Below are 21,097 nucleotides of genomic sequence, written 5' to 3'. Positions count from 1 at the left end.
TAACCGCTGTTAGTCCTCAGCGGTACTGGTCCCACACTCTTCTCTGTGGGCGTTCTCTTTTCTAGACAGTTTACATCTTTCCAGTATTCTACCAATGTATAAAAATCTGCCACACGCTTTACCTACGACTGACTCATTGAGGGGGTTTTGGGACTAAACGGCGAGGCAATTCAAAAGTTACTTGCATTAGATAAAGGGTGCGCTAAAAGTGGGCGGATCCAATCAAAAGAGTCAAACTATAAACCGAGGAAGTTAAAATAAGTTCGAAGCCGTAAATGGGTAGGCGAAATCGAAAAAACAGAGGTATAAAAAAGCGGTCTTTGCACTTGGGAGTGGTCATGCGTCCCAGGGATAGAAAACACAAAGAGCGGCGCCAACCACACTCACCCTGACCCCGCTCTAGGAGTAAAGCAAAACGTTATAACTGAAAGTAAAAACCACTTTCGTGTAGGAAAGTGAGTTCCAATTCAATCATCGTGAATAGTCTGCTAATATTAAAGACGAGGAACCTGGAAGACTATACCTAGTACGAAGAGCCAAAAGAAAGGGCCATTCCACCAATACATGGGATACCGTCAGTCTGGCTCCACAATCACATTGTGCGGCTAGTTCGTCACGCAAGAGATAATGGATCAGCCTAGTATGACCAATACGTAGACAGTATAAAACAGTGGGTTCCTCACGAGACGAGTGGAAGGAAGAGCGCAAACCTTAAGTTGTCCTCTTGATTGTGTGGAGTTTATTACTGACAGCAGTACTGCACCAGATGTCATTCCACCTTTGGGCAAAGAGAGATCTGATGTAGATCCGCATATATGCACCTGGAATCATGAAAGGGAATGAGGGGTAAGTATCTGCCTTTCTAGCAAAACGGTCAGCCAGTCCATTCCCTGGGATGCCAACATGGCTTGGGGTCCACAGAGAGACAATTGAGCAGGAGGCACGGCCAAGGGCAGAGAGAATGACGTGAATAGCAGAGATCAAAGAGTGACGAGAATAGCATCTATCGCATGTAACCTACTCATTGAATCGGTACGTATTAAAACACTGGAGGGAGGCCTGAGAAACAAAATGGAGGTCCTGTTAATGGCTAGCAGCTCTGCTGTGAATACACTACATGGCCCAGACAGTAAATGGTGTTCCACGCCAGTGGGAAGCGTAAAAGCATATACCGCCTTATCTATCGTCTTAGAACCATCAATGGCACCCTGGAACTCTGCAAAGATGGAACTTACAAGACGCTGGAAGACCATAGGGACGACAGACACCTAAGGACCCTGGAATATGATGGTCCTAATTCGTGGTTGCGGCACCATCCAAAGGAGGGGGGGGGGGGGGAGGGGGAATACACGGGGCACACTCCAAGGAGTGGAGATGGAGAATCCGACAGAGGGAAGTAAAACGCATTCCAGCCGGCAACCCCACCCGTGGACGGTTTTCAGGAGGGAGACATCCCTCGTTTGCAAAGAGGACAGGGTACACGGAATGGTCAAGGAATCGTCGAAAGGCGACTACGTAAGAAACCAGGAGTTGGCTCCGTCGTGTTTGTAGAGGGGGAATCGCCGCTTCTGCGAGGCGACTGTCTACGGGACTAGTGCGAAAGGTACGGATAGCCAGATGCACCTCCTAATGATGGACAGGGCCAAGTAGTTTCAGAGTGGAGGGACACCTGCTACTGTGTGTAGGTCATCGTTCCATCTCATATCCATGCAAACTGTTACACCAAAGTAATTGTGTGAGCTGACTGCCAGCATCCTCTTGTGATTAACTGATATTGCACTTACAGATAAGTGTTTCGTGAAGTGCAGAGCGAAAACTTTCTTCTTCTGGGTCTGCAAGTTCGATGGAGACTTTTCATAATGACATTGTAACGTGGTCGCCCCTGAGGTTATATTTCTAAATAAATGGAATAACTACATTTACGGTAGAAGTACATGAAATCTGGTTTCGCAGGACAGAGCGGATCAGATTGTGGAAAGGGGCTAAGGTCAATTACTGTTAGTTATACAAGAACACACACAACTTTATTCCTCAAACCAACGCACAGTTTTCTCTTTAAAACAACAAAGATCAGTTCACGGCTGAGGGCCCAAGCAACTTCTCCAGATTAAGTTTAAATGATTGTTTTTAAAACACCAGGATTAAAGAAACGGCTGAAGGCCTTACTTAAGTAAAATTACAATACCTTCTCGACTAAAGGCCGAAATAATATTTCAGATCAGCTATCTTCCAAACTTCACAGAAGCTCTCCTGCGAACCTTGCAGAACTAGCACTCCTGGAAGAAAGGATATTGCGGAGACATGGCTTAGCCACAGCCTGGGGGATGTTTCTATTTTCACTCTACAAAGGAGTGTGCGCTTATATGAAACTTCATGGCAGTTTAAAACTGTGTGCCGGGCCAAGACTCGAACTCGGGACCTTTGCCTTTCGCGGACAAGTGCTCTACCAACTGAGCTACCCAAGCACGACTCACGCCTCGTCCTCACGGCTTTAATTCCGCCAGTACCTCGTCTCCTACCTTCCAAACTTCACAGAAAGTGGCTTTGCTAGACGGTATATGACAACATTTGCAAACAATCTAAGAAGGCTGCTTTCCGTCAGTTACTACTAACTGATTTTTCTGATAGAATATCACGAATCCAGTCGCACAACTGAGACGATACTCCGTAGCCACGCAATTTGATTTGAAGTCTCTTGTGAGGAATGGTTTCAAAAGCCTTCTGTAAATCTAGAAATATGGAATCGATTTGAGATCCCAGTCGACAGCACTCATTACTTAGTGTGAGCTGCTTTTTCGAATCCGTGCCGAGAGTGTGTCAATAGAATGTTTCCTTCGAGGTAATTCGTTATGTTCAAAAAAATGGTTCAAATGGCTCTGAGCACTATGGGACTTAACTACTGTGGTCATCAGTCCCCTAGAACGTAGAACTACTTAAACCTAACTAACCTAAGGACATCACACACATCCGTGCCCGAGGCAGGATTCGAACCTGCGACCGTAGCAGTCGCGCGGTTCCGGACTGCGCGCCTAGAACCGCTAGACCACCGCGGCCGGCGTTATGTTCGAACGCAGCATACTTTCTGCAAATCGTCGTCACTGAAATGCGCTTAGTAAAGCAGAGAGCCCCCTGAGCGACGACAGTAAAGGGTGCACGAGTCGGAACCGGCGCCCTCGCCCGCCGCGGCCTGCTTTTGTCGGCTGTCCCGCTTTTGTTTCCCGGAGCTGGCGGTCGATCGGCGCGTCTGGGAACCAGCCGAGGAGCTGGCGCATAGCTGAGCACGCGCTGCTCGATACGTCAACAGCTGCTGCGCCGCCCCAGGGCGCCGTAAAGGCGGCAGCTCTTCTCGCCCACACCCGCGTCCTCACTTCTAAGCTACAAGCTGTGCACAGTGCCTATCCCTACTCCCTCTGCCCACGCGACAAGTCACATATTTAGCGTAATTTTTGACTAGAATGAGATTTTCACTCTGCAGCGGAGTGTGCGCTGATATGAAACTTCCTGGCAGATTAAAACTGTGTGCCCGACCGAGACTCGAACTCGGGACCTTTGCCTTTCGCGGGCAAGTGCTCTACCAACTGAGCTACCCAAGCACGACTCACGCCCCGTCCTCAAAGCTTTACTTCTGCCAGTACCTCGTCTCCTACCTTCCAAACTATACAGAAGCTCTCCCGCACTTGCCAGCGAAAGGCAAATGTCCCGAGTTCGAGTCTCGGTGCGGCACACAGTTTTAATCTGCCAGGAAGTTTCAATTTTTTGACTAGTTTTTAGAAATGTTTCGTTGCGAAAATCACGTTCGAGACACTCCAGTTAAGAAGTTTAAACGAAATGTGTGTCTTCGAAATAATCTTATCACGTAACACTCCCACGGTACACTCCACGAAAATTTTTAGAAATGTCTTACCCAGAAGTACTAATAGGTTAGTGCTTAAGTTCGTAGCGTTTTTTATTTTCATGTTGGTATTCGGATTGCTGTCATTGTTTTTGTAGTTCACTATCGATATTTGAATTCACATATCGCCATTTTGTCATCAGAGATATAGAGTGGAGTTGTGGACGCTATAAAATGGGCGCCAAGTGGAGAAATTGGAACATTTCCGACATATCTTCTGTCTAAGTTCAATAGAGGGGTGGCAGCAACGGACACAGCCAGGAACATTTAGGCCATATCGGTGTGGCTGCCTCTGAGTACTATGCGACTTAACTTCTGAGGTCATCAGTCGCCCAGAACTTAGAACTAATTAAACTTAACTAACCCAAGGACATCACACATCCATGCCCGAAGCAGGATTCGAACCTGCGACCGTAGCGGTCGCTCGGTTCCAGACTGTAGCGCCTAGAACCGCACGGCCACTCCGGCCGGCCCATATCTGTGTGGCCGAGCGGCTCTAGGCGCTTCAGCCTGGAAGCGCGCGACCGTTACGGTCGCAGGTTCGAATCCTGCCTCGGGCGTGGATGTGTGTGATGTCCTTAGGTTAGTTAGGTTTAAGTAGTTCTAAGTTCTAGGGGAGAGATGACTTTAGCTGTTAAGTCCCATAGTACTCAGAGCCATTTGAACCATTTTTTTAGCCATCTATGGTGATAATGCCACTGTACAGAGCATGGCAAGAAAATGATTTTCTCATTTTGAGAAGGATTATTTTGGCATTACTGACTCTCGACGTTCAGGAAGATCTTCGCGGTTGGATCAAGATCGTTTAAACGCATTAATGCACAACGACACACGCCAGTGTGTTCAAGAACGGGTGAATGTGATAAACTGTAATCATTCTACCAACGTGTGACATTTGCTCGCACGAGGAAGGTTAAAAAATCGAGTTAATGGGTACCGAATCGTCCAAGCCACAATCACAAAAATTGGCTGGAGGCCATATGTGCATCTCCGCTCGCTCGTCATCAATTGGATCGTGAACAACACCAAACATTCATATCTTCTATAACTATTGGTGGCGAGAAATGGTGTCTCTATGCTAACATAAGTAAAGGAAAGCACGGTTCAGCTCAAACAAAGCAGCACAAAGAGCTGCGTGCATCCACGAAAGAAAATGTTACGCATCTGGTGGAACAGCGACAGTGTGGTGTACTAAGAATGGCTTCCCAAGGTGTAACCAGCACTGCTGACATTTACTGTCAGCCACTGAGACGTCTTGCAGGTGCAGTCCCCCCACATTCTGTTAGACTAACAAAACAACAGGAGTTGGGTTGCGAAGTCATTTCGCATCCACCTTATTCACCTGGTCTCGTCCCCTCATATTTTCGCTTTTTTAGCTCTCAATCGAACGGCCTTCAAGGAACTTCCTACTTGGATGAAAATGCGCTCAGAACATGGCTCCAGCAGTGCTTCGCCTCAAAAGCATGCGGTTTCTACAGTCGCGGAATCGAAAGTTACCCCAGCGTTGGCAGACCGTTGTAAATAGTGAAGGGGGATTGATTGATTAATTGAGAGAGTATGGGACCAAACGGCGAGGTCATCAGTCCCGTGATTCCAGAGTGGGTTACATAAGAAAGAGGGTCTGCTAATAGTGTGCGGATTCAGTCAGAAGAGTCAAATTATAAAAGAATGAACATTAAACACGTACAGTAAAAGCATAAAAGGTGAAACTAAATCTAAAAACTGGAAAAAATGGGGCGGTCATGCGGTCACAGACCGTGAAGACTGCAAAAGGAGTCCCAACCACAACCAATCCGCCCCTGCTCCAAGACTAAAGGAGAGCCTTATATCTGGAAATAAAAACCACTTTCACGGAGGAAACCGAGGACCAGGTCAACCATCCGTGGATCGTCTGCTAATACTAAATTTAAGGAAGCAGGAAGACTATACTTTGCACGAAGCATCGAAAGAAGAGGACATGCCACCAATATGAGAGATATCGTCAGTCTGGCGCCACAACCACATTATGGGGGTGGGTCGTTACGTAGGAGGAAACAATGGGTGAGCCGGGTATGGCCAATGTGTAAACGGCATAAAACAGTGTACTCCTTCCGAGAGGGGCCGGAAGAAGTGCTCCAAATTGCAGTAGACTCCTTGATGGTGCGAAGTTTATTACTATGAGCAGTAGCGCTCCAGATGGGATTCCACTAATGGGCAAAGAGAGATTTGACTTAGATCCGCAGCTGGCATCAGCCAATTCACTCCCTTGGATTCCCACATGACTTGGGACCCAGAAAAAGACGTCTGAAGAAGCGGCACGCTCAAGGGCAGAGAGAAGGTCATGAATGGCAGAGACCAAGGGGTGGCGAGAGTAGCATCGATCGATAGCCCGCAGGCTGCTCATGGAGTCGGAACAAATTAAAACACTATGGAAGGAGGCCTCAGAAACAAAAAGGAGAGCCCTGGGAATGGTTAGAAGTTCTTCTGTAAATACACTACATGATCCTGGCAACAAATAGTGACGAAGCCGGTAGCAGAGGTGAAAGCGTATCCCACCTTATCAGTAGTCTTAGAACCATGAGCGTAAAAGATGGTCGCACCCCTGGAACTCTGCACGGATGGCACATACAAGACGCCGGTAAACCATAGGAGCAACAGAGACCTTAAGACCTTAGGACCCTGGAAGAGATGGGTCCTAATCCGTAGTCTAGACACCGTCCAAGGGGGGGGGGGGGGCGGTATAGGAGGAAAGACACGGGATGCAGTCCAGTGAGTCCAAATGGAGATCCTGGCAGAGGGGAGTGGGGAGTGAGACGCATGCCAACCGGCAATCCCACCTGTGGGCGGGTGTTAAGAGATCCCTCATTTTCGAAGGGCACAGGGTACACAGGATTGTCAGGGAATTGGCGATGGCGACTGCGTAAGAAACAAGGAGTTGTCTCCGTCGGATGTGTAGAGGGGGAATCCCTGCTTCTGTGAGGAGACTGTCAACAGGACTAGTGGGAAAGGCAACAATAGCCAGACACATCCCACAATGGTGGGCAGGGTCAAGCAGTTTCAAAGCAGAAGGAGCTGCTGAGCCATAAATCTGACTACCATAATCGAGTCTAGACAAGACCAGAGCACCCCAAGATGTGTGGGCCAGGTGGCGGAGAGCATTAAGCTTTTGCATGCATGTAATCTTTAGGTGGCGAATGTGGGGCAGCCATTTCACCATGTTATCAAAAATAAGGCCCAAGAAACGGGACTATGCTACAACATCAAGGGGTTGGTTGCCTAAATAATGTTCTGGATCACGGTGGACTGTGGGTCGACGAAAAAAATGCATAACCCGCGCTTTGGAGGGGGAACTGGAAGCCATGGGCGGTGGCCCACGCAGAAGCCCTTCAGATAGCGCCTTGGAGCTGGCGCTCAGCAGACGCCACCGAGTGGGAGCTGCACCAGATGCAAAAATCGTCAACGTATAACGCTGGGGTAACCAGAGGCCCAACAGAGGTCACAAGCCCATTTATGGCAATGAGGAAGAGTGTGAGAACCCTGTGGGATAGCATTCTCCCGAATCTGATGGACGCTGAGTGAAGTGCCAACTCGAACCCGGAAGAGCTGCTAAGATAAAAACTTGCGGATAAAAATCGGAAGGGGACCACAGAAGCCCCAGTCATGGAGGGTAACTAAAATGTGATGGCGCCAAGCCATGTCATACGCCTTATGAAGGTCAAAGAAAACTGCGACAACGTGCCGGCGGTGAGGAATAGCCTGTCGCATGGCTGATTCCAATTGGAGTAAATGGTCAGTTGGAGAGCGCCCTGCCCGGACGCCACACTGATACAGTGACAAAAGGCCCCGAGATTCGAGTACACAACATAATCTGGAGTTGACCATCCTTTCGAGCAGTTTACAAAGCAGATTCGTAAGGCTAACGGGGCGGTAGCTGTTTAGATACGTTAGGTTTTTCCTGGGCTTAAGGTCGGGGATAACTATACTGTCTCGCCATTGTGATGGAGAAGCAGCCGTAAGCCAGATGTGATTGAAGGCCCTGAGGAGCTGTTGCCTCTGGGGAACGTCCAAGAGTTGAATCATCTGACTGAATGGAATCTGGCCCTGTGACTGCGTCTCGTGAAGAGCTAAGAGCCTGCACCAATTCCCATTCAGCAAAAGGTGCATTATAGGGCTCAACGTGGTGCGGGATGAAATGGAGAGGGGGGGCTGTTCAACTCTGGATTTCTGCTGGAGAAAGGTGGGAGGGTAAGAAGCGGACGACGATGCCATCACAAAGTGTCGCAAGATGTTCCGCGAGGACCAATGGATCAGTGCGCAGAGCTCCTTGGAGGTTCAGACCCTGGACAGTTGACTGTTGCTAGCGGCCCAGAAAGCTACGGAGCTTTGACCAAACCAGTGATAAAGAGGCATACGTCCGCAGGGAGGAAACATAGCGCTCCCAGCATTCCTTTTTACTCCTCTTAATAAGGTAACGAGCCTTAGCTCGGAGACGCTTAAAAGTGTGTTGGTCTGGGAGGGGTGTCGCTTAAATCGCTGCAGCGCCCGTCGTCAGCGAAAGACGCTGCAAACTTATGGACCAGAATCATATTTCATAAATTATAAAACGGCAAACGAAAATTATCTCAAATTCACCATTTGTCTTAGTTACTTGCAATTACATCAAGTGTAAATATTGTTAATCTGTTTGTTTAGTAAGCTCCATGATAAGGTGCTTCTAGTTTATCTTCTCAACTATTTATTTGAAACTTCTCTTTCTGCGTGAAATGGTTTCTAGTGCAGGGCAACGCATGAAAGTTTTTGCCCGTCCCATCCAATTACGTATTGCGCAACAGAAAAATAAATGTGCAAACGAACAAAGCGACTTCACAAATCAACACACACACACACCAAATTTTTTTGGCTGGCGTTTCACTCACGCTCAACATATATTCCTCGTATTAATAATTTAAGGCAGTCTTGCGAGGCAACTGTAAAAATAGAGTAATCTTTTGTTTGTGGTGAAAAACCCACCCCAGAATATTGCTAAACATCCACGGAGTACTTGTAAATCGACTACGGCTCACATGTACAAAACAGTCCAAATATAATGGACAAATTGTTGTTGATGATGCCTCTGATTTTGCTGCGTGTCCAGTCGCTATTGTTGAGCACTGAAGTACGTTATCGACGTTAACTCTAAACTCGCTGATTCTACATCTGTATTAATGCCAGTTACAGTTGAAAATGTAGAAACTGTTTGAAAATACCAACAACATAGTAGAGTAGTGCATTCCTTGTAACGAAAAATGGAATCACATAGAAATGATTGGTTTGGAAGGATACTGCAGCGTCAAATACAACAAAGAAGTGCATGTACTTGCAAAGGAAGCAGTAACAGGGATACAGCTAAGGATACACTTACGCCACAAAGAATGTTATATCATTACATCGGACATTAAATTCATTTGATAAGAAGACGAACACATCGAGGAAACTAAAGGGCAGCCGTTGTGCTGCACTTCAAAGACACGATTCCAACGGCACATTTCTTCCACAAAAACAGCTACAGCAAAGAAGCATCTCCAGCTCAATTAATAGCAGTCTAGGCTAAACTACTGGACCCTGCCAAGGCATTTTCACGGCCTTGTACGTGGTGCGATAGCCTATACTGATTGCTGATGTCAGCTGTCTCCTGTTTGCTTGTCCTCAGTTAAGAATTCAACAGGAACAGCGAATGGACAGCAAACTGGACCTCTCCGTGTTTCCAGCAGCATCGATGGGATCAGCAGCAGTTCTCATCTATGATCCAGTCATAAAATATCTCGACAAAAGTAACTGACGTATGGAATGCAGGTTCAGTTACAGAAATTTTAGATAGACAAAGATAATTATGTAGAAACGGCGAATGAATATATTATAATTGTAGTGTTTATATTTTGATATGATGTAATTATATGATGTAGTCAGTCTTCTGCTGTCGTAAAACGTAAATTTAAATCCTCATTGCTGCACATGATACGTTCAGTATCTAACTTATTATCTGCGTATTTTCTTTAATTGTTTAGACGGAAGATGGTAGTATGGTCACGGGTACATACTGTGCCATGTATAAGCAAACAGAAAACTCAGATACAGTTTGTGCGTTTATTATTATGACTGTCATATCAAGTCTTGAAAATTTTGACCCTGAATTACGTTATAAAGCGGTTACGGACAAACAACACTGCACACTGAATTTAATCTGCAGTTACCGCAGCACAGCTCCGTTTTATACGGTATTTCATATCCTCTGGTGTCCTGTGTGCTTCTTGTTTAAATTTTCTCCCAGGTAAAATTACAGAAGTTATGTCTGGCGAGGGCTCAAATCATTTTGCGTTCCCCGAGCGATCGATTCAACGATCTCCGAATATTCGATGAAGGGCGTGCGCAATTATCTGTGTAGAATTGGTGGGACATCCGCCTTATGTCCAGCGGGATGTTTTTCAGTAACTGTGCCAGTGTTTATGTCAGGAACTGTAGATATCTGTGGCTATTTGAAGCACCATAACGGAAACAGGATCCAACGATGCGATTCTTAATAAGCCAGGTCCACACGCTAACAGACCTAGGTATTTGTTTATCCACTTCTCTCAGCAAGCATAGACTTTTAAGCGAGGAATAGGGTATATTATGAGGACTGATTTTCCCACGGTTCGTAAACGATACTTCATCCACAAACAAAATATTCCACGGAAACGTCGCATCACTTTGCCGTTTTCGTACACAGCTTTCGCAGAAATGTAACCGATTTTGAAACTCATTGCCATGAAGCTATTAATGGAACGAAAGGTGATGGAAAGGAGGAAGTGCGTAGGAATGATGGAAACTCCTTTCGCCTCGTCAGCTGTTTTTCTTCTTTGTGTATTTTATTCTTCATACTTCCGGTTTCCGAATTTATATAATTTTTGCAATCGCACAACACGTGGGCGTGATCAGTATACGTCTCGGCACACAACCATACGCTGCTCTAACGGTTTAGCAACATTTCTCATAAACGAAAACCATATCCGCTTTTTGACAATCTTACGCATTTGACAGTGTGGCCGGCTTCCGACCAAGCTGTCAGATCGCTACAACGGCAGAGGACAGGGTGATGGGTTTCAAGAGTGCAGGCAGACAGACGAGCCGTCACGTCTTTCCGTTTGTTTACTTTCCGTAAAGCAGAGCAGGCTGGAGAGCGGTAAGTGAAGGAGGCGCGGGCTAAGCGGCACCCGCTGATCTGCACTGTACTGTACTGTGCTGTCTATCGCCGCGCCCACGCCGGCGGCCGTATTTCCGATGCGGCCATCGCCGGCTATCGATTGGTCGCGGCGGCGCGTCGCCTCTGCTCGGCGTGCCTTATCGACTGTGAGCGCGCGGGACCAGCTGCCGCGCTCCTACCCTACCACAGGCCGGGCGCGAACTACACGGACCACCTGCCGAGCGGCAGCGCCGTGTGCGACGTGGGCAACACAGTAAGCGGAGTCAGTGGGTACGAAACCAATGAAAAAGCAACGACACGAAATGAAGGGCGGAAGCAATCAGAAATGCTGAAACTGCACTATAATGAATATATCTTTGACAAATGCAAACTTGTATTGCGGGCACACATGCCGTCAGAAACAAGCGCTCTTCACATCACCTTCCTGAGTATGAACTAACATGGAGGCGCGTTACTATGAGCAAAATTCGAAGCTTAGTTTGTGCTACTGTTAACTGAGTCTAGAAAGTAAAGAGAGGTGGATATCGTATTAAAACAGCAGTTAAGAGCACCCGATAGATTCATTTACTCCATTCCAGTGCCTTCAGCTTGAGGAGACATTAAATTCTCAAGGTTACAAAAACTATTCAATATATTTACGTCATTTACATTTAATCAAAACATTGACAGTTATAGTACAGTTCACTAACGACGTAATATAGATGTCACATCATTCTAGACTTGAGTGCAATATAGTCATTTTGATGTAAATGAGATTCTCACTTACACACAGCCTCACCAAAATTATATTCGCAGGTGTGGTATCGATAGCCACGATGTCACAGCGTAGGTGCAAGTACTTAAGTTGGCACTACGACCGACAACGACGATAGCGCCTTGTAGCAGGCGCTGTGCAGATCTACGAGATCCGCTGCAGATTCTGCCCATTTGATCAACAGCAGACGGCCGGGACACTTTGCTTCAGTTTCGCTTCATAGAGACTATGCACTACTTACAACGGGTCTAAGGCTTTCTCATCATTGCCAAGTTATATAACCATTTATTAACTTGTTTTTGCCTATAGTAAACATCTATGATACGCAGTACCGACGTGTTTTACCTTTTCCTGCTCCTACTCACTTCCAACATTCGGCCTACCCTTCAGTATACAGGAGCAGACCCACGCGCCGCCTTCCAGACGGGATACGAAAGCAGGTACCTGACAAAGGCGATAAATGCCGAAACAGCCTGTCGTCATTAACGGTTGGTTATTATAAGCAACTACTCTGGTGCATCTTTCTAATTATCATGCCGTTATGTGTCATAGTCTTACTATGCTGCTGGCCCTTAAGAGTGAGTGTGCAAACAGTAGATTTCTTCGTACCTTACGTTTTTCAGCACTAGAAAATTACTGCTTTGGCTTCACCCTTTGTCCCGCATCGCCGCAGGATCGACATGGTTATTAACAGATTTGGTATGCTTCACATAAGGGCTGGAACGATACCTTTCTTGCCACAACCCAATTGTCCCGCCCTCCCCACCCCCTCCCGCGTCCTGTATCCCTGGAATGTCTGCACCCCAACTGTCTCAATGCAGTGCTGTTCATGTGAAAGTGCCCTCCGGTTTTTCTAACTGTTTGCGAATCGTATAGCTGAGGCGGATATTGGGTACCAGGCCGGTATTCATCTAGTGGCATGTGGGAAACCGCCTAAAATCCACTCACAGGCCGGCCGGCTCACCAAGCCTCGTCGTTAATCGGCCCGTCGGATTCGACTAGCGGCCTCGCACTTCGCCGTCCCGGAAGCGGCGCTTGAGCAAGCGGGCTATCTGGGAGGGTACTCCACAAAATCACTTATCAATACCTTTAGTGTTTAAACGTAGGCCTCATGTCGTCTGTGGCGCGTTGGATACTGTATTCTTCTGTTGCGTTAAAAGTCGCGAGTTTCATCCCTGCAGTTGTCCACGTATTTTTACAGTCGGAAAAATACACAGAAGGTCATGCGATATTCCAGTATGGCGACACGTAAATTTACGCTGGTGTATCTTTTAGGATACTGAAGCTAAAATTTAATCCTCAGATTACTCCCCAAATTTCAAAATGTGGTATTCATTGTGTTGGTAATATAATACTGCGCTGCTGATTAGCGAAAGATATAAACGAGGGGTGCTTATAGACGGCGACGAATTATCTGTTATAACCACTGTTTTTAACAATCCGCATCTATTGCATACGTATCCAGTCATTACAGCGCGCTTGTGATGCTGTCTTGTCAGCACGGTTCTGCAGCTCGTGCAGTATTTATACAGTTCTTGGCTAGAAGCGGCGCATTTAAACGCCACGCCACGCCACGCCAGCGCGCCACCGGGCGAAATCGCTCTTCCACGGCTCGCTGTGTCCGATGTGGCGGGCGCCACCCGCACACGCCCCAGGGGACGTCGAATCCACGTGACCTCACTGCCCGCCGCTCTAACTGGTCGGCACGTCTTGCCGAGCAACAGCAGCCATAGCTTCACCCAGGTCTCACTGAACCTTACTGCACTTCGCGAACGGAGCAGCTGCCTAGAGACTGTTAGGAAGAGGGACACGACTTACGACTTACACTAGCCCCACAGTACTTTATCTACATCGAAGTCCGACAGGGTAGCACCTGCCTGGTCTCCAGCCAACTATGTAGACAAAAGTCCAGCGGGCCAGAGGATGTTTCTTCATGTATCAACGACACAACATGTTTGTATCATATAGCTGGTATATAACGCAACGAGCACGCTCAATATTTAAAATAATTATAATTTGATTCCTATATTACTGAGCTAGATATGCAAATATCGCTTTGATAGGCATTTTCACTACGGAAACCATGCTTTTACTTTTCACTGGCGACATAACACTATTATTATTATTATTATTATTATTATTACTACTACTTTGCTGCCGGCCGGGGTGGCCGAGCGGTTCTAGGAGCTACAGTCTTGAACCGCGCGACCGCTACGGTCGCAGGATCGAATCCTGCCTCGGGCATGGATGTGTGTGATGTCCTTAGGTTAGTTAGGTTTAAGTAGTTCTAAGTTCTAGGGGATTGATGACCTCAGAAGTTAAGTCCCATAGCGCTCAGAGCCATTTCAACCAATACTACTTTGCTATTCCACGTAGACGGCGAATGTAATAATACTACGGCTCACTGTTAATATTTCCAAAAGAGAGCCAGATGGTCTACACATAAGGTCAGTACATATTGTTTACCATGTGGCAAGTCACGTTAGCAGAACATAGAATATGGAAGTATATGAATATAATTACAGAATAAAAACAGATTTGGTTGTGAAATTATTTAATATCAAAGGCACGTTTCACCCCTTCGGGGCATCCTCAGAGTCTGTAAAATTATCTACATATAAAACCTATTCGTCTTTAAGCCATATAAAACGGAAAATGGACGCAACAGTACCTGGATATGTAATCCATCAGTCAGAAAAACGTAAAAGCTACGCCAGCTGACCCCGCCATAGTAGTACAAAATAGGACCACGCGTACAATGAACAGTACTCAGCTCAATCTCCTTTTGGTGTGCCCACAAATACTACATTATTTGCCAAAGGGTCATTGTGCTCAGCGCTGCTCATAATGCGTTTATTTTGTACGCGGATCCTATTTTGTACTACTACGGCAGGCTCAGCTGGCGTAGCATTTTAGGCTATATGTTTTTAGACGGATGGATTGCATATCCAGTTATTGTAGCCTACATTTTTCGTCTTATGTGGCTTAAAGATGGATGGGTTTTACATTCTGCTTAGACAATCTGATAATGCCCCAGAAACGTAAAATGCGTCATTGATATTAAACAATTTCGCAGCCAAGGTTGTTTTTACTCCGAAAAAAGTCGAAGCTGGTTGCTGTACCACACTCCCACAATGGAATTGAGTAATTTTTATAAATATATAATATAATAATACTATTATTGTGATAATGTAACATGTACTACTGGAATTAATGCAGTGCCATTAACAAGCAAATGAATCTACTTCTTCCATCAGATCCCTAACAAGTCCTCCTTACTTTTTTCCTGGGCTCTCACACTTTGTGGTCTACATTTAGCTTAGATTCCGCTCAGTCTCACACTCGGAATATTTTTGTGCTTCACTTATGCTTTATAGAGTTGCACTTTGCACGTTTAAAGCTACCCTGACTATTTCATCTACAGTTCTACAACTGCGCTGATATAAAAAACAAAAGGGGAGATAAATGGGGCAGACGGCGGCGGGGAGATACCCTTGGCACACTTCAAAGTTTGGTTTCGACTCAGAAAATTCTGTTCATAATTTCTCAGATGTGATATTTTCCACTCACATTTTCAAACTGGTTTTGTAATTTGATTAGGCGTCTCACAATAAATTAGGTGTTTTCTCGCGGGACAAAATTTACAAAATTGTACGAAGAAAATCAGTTGGCCGAGTCAGCTGACACAGCTGCGTTACAAGTAGTAATATAAGAGTCACAAATGTCGGCCGACGTCAGCACCAGGTCTTGGTGGACGGAAGCGGATTACGCGTTTACACCGGCCGCCGGCCGCGGCGCACTCACACCACACATCGATCCTGGCGGCTAATCAGCGCTGCCCTCAGACGGCAATTAGCCGCTCGCAACTCCATTACAGCGCGGGACACGGGTGACGGACGCTCGCCCATCCTGTGTCCTCGGCCGGGGCAATCTGAACGCAATTCTGTCTCCTAGCTTCCGAACATTACTTTCCACGCGGACATTCTGATACGGTTGCTGCCGTTGAAACTGGAGGCTGCTGTTGTCCTCAGCCTGAAGACAAGTTTCATGCAGGTCTCCAAGCTAGTGTATTCTGCCTCTCTTCATTCCTGCATCGCTACTGCCCCCTACACCCCCTTGAACCTGCTTCCAGTAGTCAAACTTTGGTCTCCTCCTACAAACCTCTCCCCTCCCTGCCCCCTCTAAATTGCCACCATTTCTATGACGTTTATGGCTCAAGATTATTTCGTAACAAACTATCGCTTCTTTCAGGCAAGCGGTTCTCTAAAGTTCTTCTCCCCGATTCGATTCAACACATTTTCATTGTTTATGCCAACTATTCACCAAATCTTCATAGTTTTTCTGTAGCACCATATTTCAAAAGTTTGTATTGTCTTCCTTACAAATAGCTTCGGAAGAGACTCCCTAACGCTTGAGTTTATACACTACTGGCCATTAAAACTCTTACACCAAGGAGAAATGCAGATGATAAACGGGTATTCATTGGACAAATATATTATACTAGAACTGACATCTCATTACATTTTCACGCAATTTGGGTGCATAGATCCTGAGAAATCAGTACCCAGAACAACCACCTCTGGCCGTAGTAACGGCCTTGATACGCCTGGGCATTGAGCCAAACAGAGCTTGGATGGCGTGTACAGGTACAGCTGCCCATGCAGCTTCAACACGATACCACAGTTCATCAAGAGTAGCGACTGGCGTATTGTGAGGAGCCAATTGCTCGGCCACCATTGACCAGACGTTTTCAGTTGGTGACAGATCTGGAGACTGTACTGGCCAGGGCAGCAGTCGAACATTTTCTGTATCCAGAAAGGCCTGAACAGGACATGCAACATGCGGTCGTGCATTATCCTGCTGAAATGTACGGTTTCGCAGGAATCGAATGAAGGGTAGAGACACGGGTCGTAACACATCTGAAAAGTAACGTCCACTGTTCAAAGTGCCGTCAATGCGAACAAGAGGTGACCGAGACGTGTAACCAATGGCACCCCATACCATTACGCCGGGTGATAGCCCAGTATGGCGATGACGAATACACGCTTCCAATGTGTGCTCACCGCGATGTCGCCAAACACGGATGCGACTATGATGATGCTGTAAACAGAACGTGGATTCGTCCGAAAAAATGACGTTTTGCCATTCGTGCACCCAGGTTCGTCGTTGAGTACACCATCGCAGGCTCTCCTGTCTGTGATGCAGCGTCAAGGGTAACCGCAGCCATGGTCTCCGAGCTGATAGTCCATGCTGCTGCAAACGTCGTCGAACTGTTCGTGCAGATGGTTGTTGTCTTAGAAACGTCCCCATCTGTTGACTCAGGGATCGAGATGGGGCTGCACGACCCGTTACAGCCATGCGGATAAGATGCCTGTCATCTCGACTGCTAGTGATACGAGGCCATTGGGATCCAGCACGGCGTTCCGTATTACCCTCCTGAGCCCACCGATTCCATATTCTGCTAACAGTCATTGGATCTCGACCAACGCGAGCAGTAATGTCGCGATATGATAAACCACAATCGCGATAGGCTACAATCCGACCTTTATCAGTCAGAAACGTGATGCTACTCATTTTTCCTCCTTACACGAGGCATCACAACAACGTTTCACCAGGCAACGCCGGTCAACTGCTGTTTGTGTATGAGAAATCGGTTGGAAACTTTCCTCATGTCAGCACGTTGTAGGTGTCGCCAACGGCGCCAACGTTGTGTGAATGCTCTGAAAAGCTAATCATTTGCATATCACAGCATCTTCTTCCTGTCGGTTAAATTTCGCGTCTGTAGCACGTCATCTTCGTGGTGTAGCAATTTTAATGGCCAGTCGTGACAAAGGAGTAGAAATTGGAGGAAGAAGAGTAGGGTGTTTGAGGTTTGCTGATGACATGGTCCTTCTAGCCACAGAGGAAAAAGAATTACAGGATTTGGTGGACACCATTGCAACTAACGGAAAAAATATGGAATGAAAATTAACGCAAATAAAACAAAAGTATTGGCACTCGGAGGAAAAAAGGAAATAAAAATTATGCTGAATGGAAATGTGCTAGAACAGGTGCAAAATTTTAAGTATCTTGGAAACAGGATAGACACCGATTGGAAGTGCACCACAGAAATTAAAACAAGGATAGCAATGGCAAAAGAGACGTTTTATAAGAAAAGGAGAATTTTCTGCAGCCGTCTGGACAGAGAACTTAGGAAGAGACTCATAAAATGTCTTGTATGGAGTGTTCTTCTATATGGCCCTGAAACATGGACTATGAGGAGAAAAGACAGAGAAAGGCTGGAGGCTTTTGAGATCTGGACATGGCGGAGGATGGAAAGAATAAGTTGGACGGACAGAGCACAAAATGAAGAGGTACTGACAAGAGTGGGAGAGAAAAGACAGTTACTAGATGTAATAAAGAGAAGAAAAACGAAATTGGATTGGGCATATATTAAGAAAGAATGACGGACTGATAGAAACGGTTTTAGAAGGTTATGTAGAAGAGAAAAGGAAGCGAGGAAGGAAGAGATTCCAGATACTGGATGACATGATGGACGGTACAACATACAGCAGCCTTAAGAAGGAAGCAATGGATCGCAGAAAATGGAGAGGCAAAGGACCTGCTAATATAGCAGATAACTGATTATGATGATGAGTGTATTCTATGTTAATAAATCCCTCTTTCAGAACCGTTTTTCTTTCTACTGTGTCTGCAGTTTGCAGCGAGGTGACAGAAGTCATGGGATAGCCATATACTCACATGCAGTATCATGTGGACGACGTATAAAAGCACAGTGCATTGGCGAAGCTGTCATTTGTACGCAGATGATTCATGTCAAGAGATTTCCGGAGTCATTATGCACGCACGACGGGAATTACAGACTTTGAACGCTGAATGGTAATTGGAGCTAAACATATGAACCATTTTATTTCGGAAACAGTTAGGGAATTCAATACTCCGAGATCCACAGTGTCAAGTGCATGCCGAGAATACCAAATTTCTGGCATTATCTCTCACCTCAGACAACGCAATGGGCGATGGCCTTCACGTAACGACCGAGAGCAGCGGTGTTTGCGTAGAGTTGTCAGTGCTAGCAGACAAGCAACACTTCGTGAAATAACCGCAGAAATCAATGATGAATGTTCGACGAACGTGTCAGTCAGGACAGTGGGGCGAAATTTGGCGTTAATGGGCTGTGGCAGCCGACGACCGACGCGAGTGCCTTTGCTAACAGCTCGACATCGCCTGCAAAGCCTCTCCTGGGCTCGTGACCGTATCGGTTGGACCTAAACTACCGGAAAAACCGTGGCCTGGTCAGATGAGGACAGATTTCAGGTGGTAAGAGCTGATGGTAGGATTCGAGGGTCGCACTGTCCCCTCGAAGCCCCACCGAGCAAGCTGGTGTGTGCTGTGTTTGCATGGAACGCACTGGGTCCTCTGATCCAACTGAACCGATCATTAGCTGGAAATGGTTATGTGCTGCTACGCTACTTGGAGACCACTGGCAGCCATGCATGGACTTCATGGTACCAAACAAAGATGGAATTTTTATGGATGACAATGCACGTCACCAGGCCACAATTGTTCCTGATTGGTTTCATGAACATTCTGGACAATTCGAGTGAATGATTTGGCCACACAGATCGCCCGACGTGGGACATAATCTAGAGGTCAGTTTGTTCACAAACTCCTGCACCGGCAACACTTTCGCAGTTAACCACGGCTATAAAGGCAGCATGGCTTAATACTACTGCAGGGAACTTCCAATGACGTGTTGAGTCCACGCCATGACGAGTTGCTGCTCTACGCTGGGAAAAAGGAGGTCCGACACGATATGATGCGGTATCCCGTGAGTTGTCACCTCAGAGTATATTCTCTCTACTTCGGTCATCATCAGTTATGTTGCTGTCCAAATAACAAAACTCATCTGCTTTTAGTGTCTCTGAACATCGGTCGATTTAATACCACTACACTACACTACTTTAGATATTTTTCCTATAACATCTTTTCAAGACACTATCTATTCCGTTCCAAGTCCTTTGCCTCCTCGAAATTTTTATTTCTTTTTCCTGAATTGTAATTCCGTAACGAAATTTCTATCCGATTTTCTTTATTGCTTGCTTAATGTACGTTTTGAAAAACAGTAATCTCTCACACTCCCTTCTCAGCTACGGTTTCCATTCCATGCTCTTAGATTCTGATAACAGTAGTCTGGTTTAAATAAGAGTCGTAGATAATCTTTCGCTGCCTGTACTTTATCCTGCCACTTTTAGAATTTAAAAGATTTTAAGCGCAGTCAACAATCAAAGGCTTTTGCTGTGTCTACAAATGCTATAACCGTAGGTGCGCCAATATATGCTCTAAAATAACTTTGTGCTTAATGTATAAAAAATGTTGCTTAGAGCCCTAGCAGCAAAACTTCGTTTAACATAACACGTAACGCTAACAGCTCGCTTAGGACTCAAATGGCTCAAATGGCTCTAAGCACTATGGGACTTAACAGCTGAGGTCATCAGTCCCCTAAACTTAGAACTACTTAAACCTAACTAACCTAAAGACATCACACACATCCATGTCCGAGGCGGGATTCGAACCTGCGACCGTAGCAGTCGCGTGGCTCCGGACTGACGTGCCTAGAACCGCTCAGCTACCGCGGCCGGCGCTCGCTTAGGAATGACGTGATAGTCTGGGAAGTTTACCATTTGGTTTCCGTACAATTTCTTGAGCGCTGACGAGTGTTGCTGTGGAAGGTTGGTGGGCACGGTGGTTGGTAGATAATAGGAAACAGGAAGTGAGTTGTACCAAACCCACTGACAGATGCAAAGTGGTCTACTGTGAGTCGAACTAACTCCACCCCGTCTTAGAGCACAGTTACTGCACTTGTGCTTAGAGAATTTACGAAAGTAAAGGTGATACAATGAGTTAATGATTGCTTTAATGCTGTACGTATTCTGTAAGTACCATAGCGACATATCCTCCTCTTCCTCGATCACCCCCCCCCCCTCCACCACCACCACCACCACCACCACCACCAGACAATAGCTAGCTGCTGGGTAATGCCTCTCTTCTCAGTTGCACTACGGTCTTCTGCTTTACCCATCCACATTAACACTCCATGTCTTTTTTTTAAATATCTACAGACTGTTGTACCTCTCAATACAACAAAAAACTTCATTGGTGCACTTATCTTCCTTTCATCTGATCCCATGTCCCTCCCATCTGCACTTTATTTTGATTAGAGCCGTAATTACACGGACTCTTGTGTATTTCT

Source organism: Schistocerca piceifrons, chromosome 6 (genome assembly GCF_021461385.2).
Source record: "Schistocerca piceifrons isolate TAMUIC-IGC-003096 chromosome 6, iqSchPice1.1, whole genome shotgun sequence".
NCBI classification, from domain to species: Eukaryota; Metazoa; Arthropoda; class Insecta; order Orthoptera; family Acrididae; genus Schistocerca; species Schistocerca piceifrons.
Note: the sequence above shows the minus strand (reverse complement) of the source record.